Below are 13,488 nucleotides of genomic sequence, written 5' to 3' on the forward strand. Positions count from 1 at the left end.
ATATTTTCAAATTACTGCTCATAGATTACGTATGAGAAGCTGAATGATTGAGGAGGTGATCGCAGAGGGGAAATATATATATATATATATATATATATATATATATATATGTGTGTGTGTGTGTGTGTGTGTGTGTGTGTGTGTGTGTTTTTTTTTTTTTCGTTTTTTCAGAGATTCTAAAGCCATAGCATGTCGGAATGAATTTTAATCTGATAAGATGGGATTAGGTAAAAGAAGAGAAGTTATCATATATTGTTTTTAAATAAAATATATAGCCCGGCAAAACTAGAGTACATATGTTTCCCAGTATTCCATTAATTACTTATTTTGAGCATTCTTATCATTCTTGGTCCTTGGATGGGGGACTGTGGGATGTACTCTTCAACTATAATACTATATACACCAAATTCGTTTACTTTGAACATCTTGGGATATCTACCTCCATTTGTTACCCGAATTCGTAGATATCAGGCATACCTTTAGCAAATACATACAAAGACACGTGTGTGTGTGTGTGTGTGTGTGTGTGTGTGGAGATTGTTTTGTTGTTCCTCAAATGATGACAACCATATTAACGTATCTAAATTCTTTCCATCTACTAGGACCGGGTGCATTTCCTAATAAATACAGAATTATAAAGGCTATCACATTAATTAATGTATCTAAATTCTTTCCATCTACTAGGCTTTTTTTTTGCGTATATACCCTTCTAAATATAGGAAATTGTATGAATATCCTTATAAAGTTACTATTTGCTTGTATACCCTTATAAATTTTTTTATTTGCACGCCTACCCATTAAGGATATTTTAGTCATTTTAATTTGAAACCGTTAATTTTTTAACGGTGTTAGATGGCATGGGTACATATGCAAAAATAAGAATAAAAAAGGATAACATAGCAAAACAAGTATTTTACGAGGGTATACATGCAAATATCAATTTTGGAAGGGTATTCACGCAAAATCTGATATTTAAAAGGATATCCATGCAAAAAACCCATAAAATAATTATTCTATCATGCTTCAATACAGCTCTAAAACAATAGATTTACTTTGCTCATCCTTTTCAAATTTTACAAGATGGGGTCATAGACATACCTTCTTCATGCCAATCTTCTATAAGAGTTTTCTTGTGGACTAACTTTGGTCAATGAAGATCCCCTTTCTTGTTTGTCTTAATTTGGAGTTTAAGAGAAGATGTTAATTCATTCATCATACATATTTCAAACTCACCTTGCATGAGCTAAGTAAAATCTTCATATAACTCTTCATTAGTAGAACCAAAAATAATGTCATCAATGCATACTTTGAGCAAATAAAATATCACAAATTCTTCTTTTTGATGCATAGATTTATCACTATTACTTTCTATCAAAAAAGGTTACTTAAGCTTTTATATCATGCTTTTGATGCTTGTTCCAAATTATATATTGCTTTATCATATTTGTAATGAGTGTTTTCAAATATGGTGGTTATTTAACATATATCTTCTTTAATAAAATAAGCACCTAGGAGTGCATTCTACACATTCATTTGATAGAATATAAAGCTCATAAAGCAAGCAAATGATAATGGTGATCTTTAATTCTAATCATGCAAGAATCAAGATCTATTTCATCTTTTCTTGATTTAGTCTTTTAGTAGTCATCAATTTTTCTTCATTAAGTGCATTTCCGAAAAAAAAACTCAATTTGGTTATAATTATTAACAAGTTTTCAGATTGTTATATGTAAAAGATTAACCATATACATATATAATTTAATTTTAGTATCTTGATAATAAATCATTAGTCTCATAAAGAATAACTCGAATCTTTTCATTGAATGTTCTATATGCATTGCTTGATGAATGATATCAAAGGATAGAAATATCTTTATCAGATTTGGCATTATTTTCATAAGAACATATCAAGCATAGTATGTACGACTGAAAAATATGAGAGATATGCAATAGTTCATTTTCTATTTTTCAGAAGATCAAAAGAAGTTTTCATCAAAAATAGATCTAATAGAAGTCATATGTATGACAAGCAGTGATAATAGCTTTTTAAAAATCATTTAAGTAGATGACTATCATACTCAATTGTCTTTTTCATTTCTTCAAGAATTCTATTAACCCTATTTTACTTATGGTGTCCTTGGAGCTGAAATAATTGAATTTAATATTATTTTCTGTATAAACTTTATCAGGATTTTAGTTTTCAACACTGTGCCATGATACTCTTTATCTTCACAGTTTGAAAACCTTTTTCATTTGAAACACTTTTTACAAGATTTAGCAAATACAGAAAATACTTCAATTTTATTTGCCAAGAACAAATCCAATATAAGTTTTTGAAAACTTAGTGATGGAAACAACATCGTTAGATTTAGAAATTGATTCTTGTTTGTTTCCTTAGTTAACATGCATAGCAAACTTTGACCTTTCAGAAGATAATCTAAGTAAGCCAATGGCAAGGTCTTTTGAGATTAAGTACATACTAGCATGAGTTGATTTTATATGCCAAAGATGGTTTCTTTAATCTTAGTATTCATAGTGCATATATTCAAAAGCATACCAAGTACACATTATCATATCTATGATCAATAAACAATAATGCCATGGATAAAAACTCTCAATCAAGCATATAGAGAATTCATAGAGTTATTCTTAATAAATTGATTAATCATTTAGCAACTTATCCAATAGTGAGTAAAGCATACTATAAAATGAAGTGATTTGATTATATTTCCAAAAGTATTTTCTATATCACAAAATTGATCAATACTTGCAATTCATATCAAATACTAAAGCAAAAATAATGATGAGATGCAAGGATTACTGATTTCATTATTATTATTTTTGTTAATTACTTTTCATAAGTATATTTTAAGTTTCTTTTGTTCCATGGGTATCTTGGCACACCTATGTCTACATCCTCATATTTTCATTTTGGGTACCCAAGCTTGCTTGGGTCCTTGAGAGTTAGGACATATGGTTCCTTTTGGAACCCAAATCTGTTTAATAGTAATAACTTTACCATTTGATTTAATTGTGTTAGAACGATGAGAAAAGTTGTTATGCCCATTCTTTTCATGTTTGAAATAAGTTATCTTATTTAATGGTTTGCTTGGTGAATTGATAACCTTTTTCTCTTGAGATTTATTGTTAAGTAAAGAAGGAGTCAAGCCAAGTTTTGATTTATCATAAGCAACATATTGGCTTTCAAATATCATTTTTAATCGTTCTGAACTTACGGTGAATTTGTTAATAAAAGATTTTAATTGATTAATTTCTTTACTTAAGTTTTGATTTTTTTTAATTAAGCTATGATTTTTCTGAATCAATTCTTCTGAAAATGACCTTAAGCTTTTATTTTCAGAATTCAGTTTGTCTTGTATTTCAGCAATAGAATTTTTTTCTTTTGAAATTTCCAAATTTAGCTTTTTAAGATTTTTATTTTTCATAGCTAATTTTTTACATTCGCCATACAAATCATGAAAAGCATTTAAAAGTTCATCATAAGAAAATTCTTCATGAAATTCATTTGGTGTAAAATTAGATTCAGATTTTACCTTATCTTCTTGTGCCATAAAGCAAAAGTTAGTTACCTCTTGTAGTTCCTTGGAGCTAATATCATCATTGTTGCTCCTAGCTTTTATTTCCTTGCTTGACTCTTCCTTAGTCAAAACTTTCTTCCTTTTTATCTCTTTCTTTCTTTCTTCTTGCTTCCTCTTCTTCTTTGTCTTTAGGAAGCTTTTGAATTTTTTTGTTGTTCTTTTTTCCTCGAGTCGACTCGGGTTTACTTGGAGTCGACTCGACTGACTTGAGAGTCGACTCGAGATCTTCGGGAGACGTCTCGTTCTCAGAGGCCTAAAAGATGATTCTCTGTCTTTTGAACTGTTCTGCCTCCGAGTCGACTCGGGTCTTGTTGGAGTCGACTCGGCTAACTTGGGAGTCGACTCGAAAATACTTGGAGTCGACTCGTTCACAGGGTCTTCAAGACTGTGTCTCTGCTCTTCAGACTGTTCTTCTCTAGGAGTCGACTCGGACAAACTGGGAGTCGACTTGGCTACTGTGGAGGATTCTGCAATCTCATTGTTAGTACGCAATTGAAGCACATGTGAGCTAATCTGAGATTTATCATAAATAATTGTTAAAGTATCCCAGATTTCTTTAGCAGATAAGCATGCAGAAATCTTATGAAATATAGATTCATGGATAGCACAATATAGAAAGTTCATAGCATTAGCATTCAATTGTGCTAAGTCTTTTTCATTGACATTTTGAGAAAGTGTGTGAGGTCCATTTATAATGATATTCCACATTTTATAGTTTTGTGATTGAACAAAAATTTTTCATTCTAGCTTTCCATTGAATATAGTAAGTTCCATCAAACAGTGGAGGTCTATTTATGGAAAGTCCCTCGGCAAATAGTATGTTATGTGGGGTTGTCATAACCTTTAGCTCTAGTCGGTTAAGACTTATAATTAATAGAAGAGCACCTGCTCTGATACCACTTGTTGCCCAAGGTGACAACCCAAGAGGGGGGGGTGAATTGGGTCTTTTAAAAACTTTTCAACTACTTCTAATCTTTTAGAGTTAATTAGGCTAAGTTGTATGGATGCTTAGTGGAATTTAAACTTAGCAAGAGTATGATTTCTAATCTAATCAACTATTAAGCAGCGGACTCAATAAAAGATTAGTCTAAGTTTGCCCAAGTATGTAATTCAATTGAATGAGACTTGATTAAGTAAATTGAATATGCTTGCAACTAAAGGATGCACGGAGCAGAGTTAAGCACGCATAGTATCTAAGTAAGTAAGTGAGTGAGAAAGTCAGATAACAAAGAGCATCACAAACACAACAAAAATATAGTGGTTCGGTGCATCCCAGCACCTACATCCACTCCCCAAGACCTCTTGGAAATTTCACTATAATCCCTCAGATTACAGCCGGTTGTTTTACAAGCTCACAACCCAACTTGTTGTTTTGCGAGATCACAACGAACTCGATCGGTTTTTACAGGCTCACCGACTAGAACCAACCTGTGGAGTGATTGATTAAAACCCCATTTGATTTTGATGAGCTCAAAGCATTTGAGTATATCTTTTGATTACTAATGAATTCAATTGAGTGTTTCAGTGAAAATTCTGTCTAAGTGTCCCAAGACTTGGTTCATAATTTTTGGATAAGTTAAGGAGTCTGTTTGAACCAATGTCTGAGACTCGAGTCGACTCCCGAGTATCACGAGTCGACTCCAAGCGTATCAAGTTCACTGGCACGAGCTCGAGTCGACTCCAGATAAGTACGAGTCGACTCCGACTGAGAACAGACAGAAGGACAGAAAGCTTCAACTCAGAACCTGTCAGCGAGTCGACTCCCGAAGTGCGCGAGTCGACTCCGATATTCACCGAGTCGACTCCAAGGAAGTAAGAATCGACTCCAAGCAGTCACAGGCAGAAAAGTCAGAGAACAGTTTTCGGGTCTGAGATTCGAGTCGACTCCAGTGGAACGCGAGTCGACTCCGATAGGTGGCAAGTCGACTCCAGAGAAAGCAAGAGTCGACTCTCAGCGGTACACACAGAAAAAGTCAGAGAGCATTTTATGGACTCTGAGATTCGAGTCGACTCCCGCAGTACGCGAGTCGACTCCGAGACTCCGCGATCATCAACAGACAGAAGATCAAGTTACTGCCTCTGAGATTCGAGTCGACTCCCAGACATCTCGAGTCGACTCCAAGACAGCTTCACATCAAAAGGCAGAAGACCAAGTTTCGGAAACTGAGAGCCGAGTCGACTCCGAGGAAATTCGAGTCGACTCCTAGACTGGACGAGCCAAAAGACAGAGGATCGGGAGTTCGGGCTCTGAGATTCGAGTCGACTCCCAGGACAGTCGAGTCGACTCGAGTGGACAAAATTCAAAATTGGATCCACAGACTTCAGTGGATGAGCCGACTCCAAAATTGCCAAGTCAGCTCCAGAAGTTGGCGAGTCGACTCCAGGTCAAGACGAGTCGACTCCCAGTCGTGAAGGCAACTTTAATTCAAATTTGGAATAGTTGCCGAGTCGACTCTGGAAAAGCTTGAGTCGACTCCCGCTACAGCCGAGTCGACTCCTGATCGCGCGAGTCGACTCCAACCCACCAATGGTCATATTGTCAGGCTGCGCAGAGTGTTCAGAATGGGCAGAAAAAGTACTCTAACGGCTAGTTTCCGTGGGGGTTGGCTTAAATAGCCACAGAGGACTGTAGCAAGGTAGAGAACAACCATTCCACTCCAACTAATCAAGCATTCAAGCTCTGCAACGTGCTCTTCAACGAAAAAGAGGAAGATCTGCATTTACTGCTTCCAACTACATCTTCCCAGCAATTAAAGCCTCCTTCTCCTGCATTCAAGTCGACTACTCTTTCAAGAGGAGACCAGAAGTTTAAGAAGCCATTCCTCATCTCCAATCTAAAAGCGTTTGAGGCTTCTTAACTTCATTTATTGTTCATATTGTTTTCATCTGCTTTTTGAGAAGCTCATTTTCTGTTTTCTTTCTACAACTTGTATTTACTTGGTTCAATCGGGGATTGAATCAAGGGGATTGTGGTTGGTTGGTGAGCCGAGTTAAAACCAACGTGTGTAAGGGTTTGATTGTGATCCCGAGAAAACAATCGGGGCGGTTCTAGTCGGTGAGCCTGGGAAAACCGACCGAGTTCGTTGTGAGCTCGTAAAACAACAAGTTTGGTTGTGAGCTTGGAAAACAACCGGCTGTAATCCAAGGGGGTTATAGTGAATTCCCAAGTGAGACTTGGGGAGTGGACGTAGGAGCAAGGGTTAGCTCCGAACCACTATAAAACCTTGTGTTTGTGTTGGATTGTCTCTCTTCTTCTTCCCCTCACATCACTCATAGCACTTAGCATTAATTAAATAACTTGCAATAGTTTTTAATTAGTCAACCACATCGTTTTAATTATTCAAATTATTTTAAAACCCAATTCACCCCCCCTCTTGGGTTGTCTATCTGGGCAACAAGTGGTATCAGAGCCTAAACTCTTCCACCCAAGAGTTAAAAGATCAAAATGACAACCCCATTTGGATCTTCCCACATTGAGGGTCAGTCCACCCAAAGACCCCCTTTCTTTAATGGATCCGACTACTCATACTGGAAGGCTAGGATGAGAATATTCATCCAAGCCCAAGACTATGAGATGTGGACCATTGTAGTAAATGGCCCATACATCCCATCCATATATGTAGAGGGTGTCAAGGTACCCAAACTAGAAAAGGATTGGGATGAACATGACATGAGGAAGGCACAACTAAACTCTAAAGCTATGAATGTGTTTTATTGTGCCTTGGATAGAAATGAATTCAATAGGGTCTCTACTTGCAACTCTACAAAAGAGATTTGGGATAGACTTGAAGTGACCCATGAGGGCACGAATCAAGTTAAAGAATCCAAAATTAATATATTGGTTCATAAGTATGAACTATTTAAAATGGATTCTAATGAGACAATCACTAGCATGTTCACTAGGTTTACTGACATTGTCAATGGCCTAAAAAGCCTTGGCAAGAGCTATACTAACAGTGATCTTGTCAGAAAAATACTTCGCTGCCTACCAAGGTCATGGGAAGCCAAGGTGACGGCAATCCAAGAAGCTAAAGACTTGAACAAGCTTCCACTTGAAGAGCTCCTTAGATCCCTAATGACTCACGAGCTAACCATGAAGCAACACAGCGAAGAGGAGTCCTCCCACAAGAAAAAGGTAATAGCTCTTAAGTCTACTTCATCTAACAAGGACTTGTCTTGCAGTAGCAGCAGTGACGAAGAAGAGAATGAGGAAGATGATGGTGAGGCACTTCTTGTGCGCAAGTTCAAGAAATTTATCAACCACAAGAAGGCGTATCATCAAAGGAGAGGCCCCTCAAATTCCTACCGCAAGGACAAAGGTAAGGAAAGGAAAAATGAGGGGATTGGGTGTTACGAGTGCAAGAAGCCGGGTCACATAAGAGCAGAGTGCCCCCTACTGAAGAAGGGGAGTAAGTACAAGAAGAAGAAGGCTCTTGTCACTACACTATCCGACTCCGACTCATCATCCTCCTCATCAGATGATGAACAAGAAGAGAAGGCCAATTTCTGCTTCATGGCCAACGAAAACGAGGTAACTTCCGATACGCATCTTGATTTTTCTTTTGATGAACTTTATGATGCATTTAATGAATCAATGGTAGAATATAAGGCCATAAATCTTAAGAATAAAGAACTAAAAATAGCTAATCAATCATACCTATATAAATACGATAAATTAGTTAAGGATAAGGATTTAATCATCAAAGAAAATATAGAACTTAAGACAAGCAACCAACTTTTAACTCAAAAGAATAGTACCTTAACTAAAGATAATGAAAAACTAACTAAAGAACTTAACAAATACAAACCCTTAGTTGAAAAATTTACATATAGTTCTGAAAAATTAAACATGATACTTAATAGTCAACGAGCCGTATTTAATAAAGCGGGTTTAGGGTATAAACCAAGAAATAAACAAAAACTTCTTAGTAACTTCCTTGTTAAAGCTGGGGAAACTAAAACTAAGAAAATAACTTGCTTTTGCTGTGGTACTATAGGTCATAAAGCAAATGTGTGTAATTTTAGGAAAAATAAAACAAAAAGAAAAATTAAAAGGGTATGGGTTCCAAAAGGAACCAACTTGACTAACCATGAAGGACCCAAGAAAACTTGGGTACCTAAGATGACATGATTTGCTTGTGTAGGAGTGTCTTGCAGCCAAGGTCAACAAAAACTGCTGGTACTTGGATAGTGGCTGCTCAAGGCACATGACGGGTGACAAAGATCAATTTTTCACCCTTGAAGCTAAGAAGGGAGGTGCTGTGACTTTTGGAGACAACAACCAAGGTCACATCATTGGTATTGGTAAAGTTCAAATCACCCCTTCTACTTTTATTGATAATGTTAGATATGTTGATGGTCTTAAGCATAACTTATTAAGCATTAGTCAATTATGTGATAAAGGGTATGATGTTATGTTTAAGCCATCACTATGCATTATAACAAACCCTAATGATAATAGTTTAGTTTTTAAAGGGATTAGACGTGGAAATGTATATGTTGTAGACCTAGAAGATCTTGCAAAACATAACCAATGTTTAGTTGTAAATGAAACTAAAGATAATGATGCTAGTTGGTTATGGCACCGTAAGTTAGGTCATGCAAGCATGGACACAATAACTAAACTAGTTAAAAGAGACTCCGTGATAGGTTTGCCAAAATTAAAATTTGAAAAGAACAAAATATGTGAAGCATGTCAATTTGGCAAACAATCTAGGAACTCTTTTAAATCCATAAAATGTGTCTCTACCTCTAGGCCTCTAGAATTATTACACATGGACCTATTTGGTCCAACTAGAACAACAAGCCTAGGTGGAAATAAATATGGTCTAGTTATAGTAGATGATTACTCTAGGTACACATGGGTCATGTTCCTAGTGCATAAGGATCAAGCATTTTCTATGTTTAAGAAGTTCCATAAGGAAGTAACAAATGCTAGAGAGTCTTCAGTCATAGCCATTAGAAGTGACCATGGTACCGAATTCGAAAATCAGTCATTTAATGAATTTTGTAGTAAGAAAGGGATAACCCATAATTTCTCAGCACCTAGGACACCACAACAAAATGGAGTGGTGGAAAGGAAGAATAGAACACTAGAGGAAATAGCTAGAACTATGTTATGTGAAAGTAACCTCCCTAAGTACTTTTGGGGAGAAGCCATTAATACCTCTTGTCACATACTAAATAGAGTTCTATTGAGACCCATTATAAAGAAAACACCTTATGAACTGTGGAAAAACAGAAAACCAAAGGTTAATTATTTTCATGTTTTTGGATGTAGGTGTTTTGTGCATAATAATGGGAAAGATAATCTAGGAAAATTTGACCCTAAATCTGATGAAGGAATATTCTTAGGTTATTCTACAACTAGTAAAGCCTATAGAGTCTTTAATAAAAGAACCTTAGTTATAGAAGAATCTATACATGTTGTTTTTGATGACTCTAGTGACATCTCGTCTAGTAAGAAGGTTAATTTTGATGATGATGTTGAAATACTTGAAGAAAAGATAGATAAGATGGGATTACAAGATGATAATCAAAAGTTGATTAAAGGAGAATCATCAAGCCAAGAGGCTATTATGGATCATGGGCTAACTAAAGCTTGGAGGTATGCTCATGGGCATCCTAAGGAACTAATTCTAGATGATCCATCTCAACCCGTTAGGACTAGAGCATTTCTTAGGAATTTGAATAACCATCTAGCTTTTGTTTCACACTTTGAGCCCAAACATATAGAAGAAGCCGAAAATGATGTAAATTGGATAAATGCAATGCAAGAAGAACTAAACCAATTTACTAGAAACAAAGTGTGGAATCTAGTAGAGAGACCTTCTGAATATCCAATTATTGGTACTAAATGGATTTATAAAAATAAACTTGATGAAAATGGAATTGTTATAAGGAATAAGGCTAGACTAGTAGCAAAGGGGTATAATCAAGAAGAAGGTATAGATTTTGATGAAACCTTTGCTCCCGTAGCTAGACTTGAGGCGATTAGACTACTATTAGCATATGCATGCTCTAAGGACTTCAAACTATTTCAAATGGATGTAAAAAGTGCATTTTTAAATGGGTATATTAATGAGGAGGTATATGTAGAACAACCTCCTGGTTTTGAAAATCATCAATACCCTAATCATGTATATAAACTGAACAAAGCACTTTATGGCTTAAAACAAGCACCTAGAGCATGGTATGAGAGGCTTAGCAAATTTCTATTAGAACATGAATTCTCTAGGGGAAATGTAGACACAACATTATTTCTGAAAAAGCAAAATAAAGATATGTTATTAGTACAGATTTATGTTGATGATATCATTTTCGGTGCTACTAACAATCGCCTCTACGAAGAGTTTGCTGATTTGATGCAGAGTGAGTTTGAGATGAGCATGATGGAAGAGCTGAACTACTTCCTCGGGCTACAAATCAAACAGTCAGAAGGAGGCATCTTCATCAATCAAGCCAAATATATCAAGGAGATGCTCAAGAAGTTTGATATGGAGGGAAACAAATCAATCAGCACCCCCATGAGCTCATCATGCAAGTTAGACCAAGATGAATCAGGTAAATCTGTAGATCAAAAACTTTATAGAGGTATGATAGGATCTTTATGTATCTTACTGCAAGTAGACCTGATATTATGTTTAGTGTGTGCATGTGTGCTAGATATCAGGCTAATCCTAAAGAATCACACCTAGCTGCAGTTAAGAGAATTCTTAAATACCTAATAGGAACTAAGAACATAGGGCTATGGTACTCTAAAGAATCTAGCCTAAACTTAATAGGATACACAGATTCAGACTTCGCTGGATGTAAGCTTGATAGAAAAAGTACCAGCGGGTCGTGTAAATTTCTAGGAGAAAATCTTATCTCATGGTTTAGCAAGAAACAAAACTCGGTTGCATTGTCTACTGCTGAAGCTGAATATGTTGCATCCGGGAGTTGCTGTGCTCAAATCTTATGGATTAAACAACAATTAGAAGATTATGGCATTAAACAAGATAAAATTCCTATTAATTGTGATAATACAAGTGCCATAAATCTAACTAAAAATCCAATTCAATATTCAAGAACTAAACACATTGAGATAAGACATCACTTCATAAGAGATCATGTATTGAATGGTGATGTGACACTCCAATTTGTTTGTACTGATAATCAATTAGCAGATATTTTTACAAAACCCCTAAGTGAAGAGAGGTTTAGTGTGCTTAGGAGGGGATTAGGAGTGATTGATCCATCCTAGTGGTTCCACTAGATACATTGATTTTGATGATTACAATGTGGTTAAAAATAGGTTTTCTTTCCAATGATCATCAAATCAGATCTTAATTAAGTGATTTTCGGTCATTCGGCACGATTATAGCATGAGTTTTAGGTGCGTGCCAAAGTTAGAGACGACTCGAGTAAGTTTCAGAGCCGGCTCCTAAGGGGGAGTCGACTCGCGCATTGGCGGGAGTCGACTCGCAAAGATGGCAGCAGAGGGGGAGTCGACTCGCATACTGTCAGGAGTCGACTCGAGGTCCACAGGCGCATAAGGAGAGTCGACTCGCGCATATTCTGGAGTCGACTCGAGGTCGAGTCGACTCGCGACTCAGTGGAGTCGACTCGCAGTCGGGATCCGACTTTTTAACCCTAGATTTGTCGTTTCGAAAACACTTTTCTTTCAAGCCGCCACTGTTCAAAAAGCCCTAGAGCCGACTCCTAGGTCGTCCCCGATCGTCTCCAAGCCATTTTCCCGTCGATTCTTCGCCGGACATTGAGTTCTCCTCCCTTCCTAGGTCATTCCCGGTCGGTTCCGAGTCTTTTCCGTCGGTCCTTCACCATCCTCTAGGTTTTTCCTCTCAGTTTAGGTCAAAATACCGCGTAAGACCGTAGTTAGGAAGAGGTCCCGACCCAAGGCCGGTCCCGAGCGGCGCTCCAAGGCGCGGCACGATCCCGCGAGGCAACCACCTCCGGCTCGTTCCCCGCCTAGGGCGGTTCCCGCGAGGCCATTGGCCGGGAAGGTCGTCTCCACCGGGAGGTATGTCGATTTCGACTTCCTCTCCCGGGAAGGGTTCACCATAGGTGATAGACTTAGGGCCCAGGGCCTAGAGTACTTCCTTACACTGGACCTCCCCACATACCCGGGCCTTATTAGAGAGTTCTATGGTACCGTCCATCGGGGAGATGGAGGTATCGAGGGCACAGTAGCCGGTGTCCCTTTGCATGTCACGGAGGATCTTATTGCCCACATCCTCCACCTTCCATTAGCAGGGGTGGCTCCCGCACACCCTGAGGATAGGGTTGAGGCCCTTACGGCCGTTCTAGGACATCCACCCCAGTCACCTCTAGACGAGGTATCCGCGAGCTCACTACCGATTGAGGTGCGGATCCTCTTGAGTATTTTGTCTAGGTCCATCTTCCCTAAGACAGGAAGATTTGATTTTGTAAATGAGAGAGACCTAGCTCTTATGTTCTATATCCTTCAGGACACCCCAATCAACTTTCCTAAGCTCATCTATAGGTATATGTGTGAGCCCCTAGATAGACCTAGGCTCACCCTCCCATACGGCATGATTTTCACCCTTCTTTTTAGGGAGTACGAGGTTCCCATTCCTGAGGGGGAGCCCTTTCGCGCTTTGCGATGGACTGATCGCACGCGTGCGGGGACCCTACACAGGATGGGGTTTCGGAAGAGAGAGGGGGTATGGGTTAGGAAGTCTACCCTCACCGCTCAGACCACCAGACCTTCACCCAGTCCTGAGCCCGATTCAGACTACCCAGACCTTCCAGACCATCCAGACCTTCCATCCACTCCTCCTGCTCCTACCACCTCCGCCGGACCTTCCTCCTCGGCTCCACCATCCATGGAGGTCCGGATTGATCCTGAGCAGCTCCGGGAGCTGCG

The sequence above is a fragment of the Phoenix dactylifera genome, chromosome 17 (genome assembly GCF_051530095.1).
Source record: "Phoenix dactylifera cultivar Ajwa chromosome 17, Ajwa_hap1_PhDact_Kaust_v1.1, whole genome shotgun sequence".
In the NCBI taxonomy this organism is placed as follows: domain Eukaryota; kingdom Viridiplantae; phylum Streptophyta; class Magnoliopsida; order Arecales; family Arecaceae; genus Phoenix; species Phoenix dactylifera.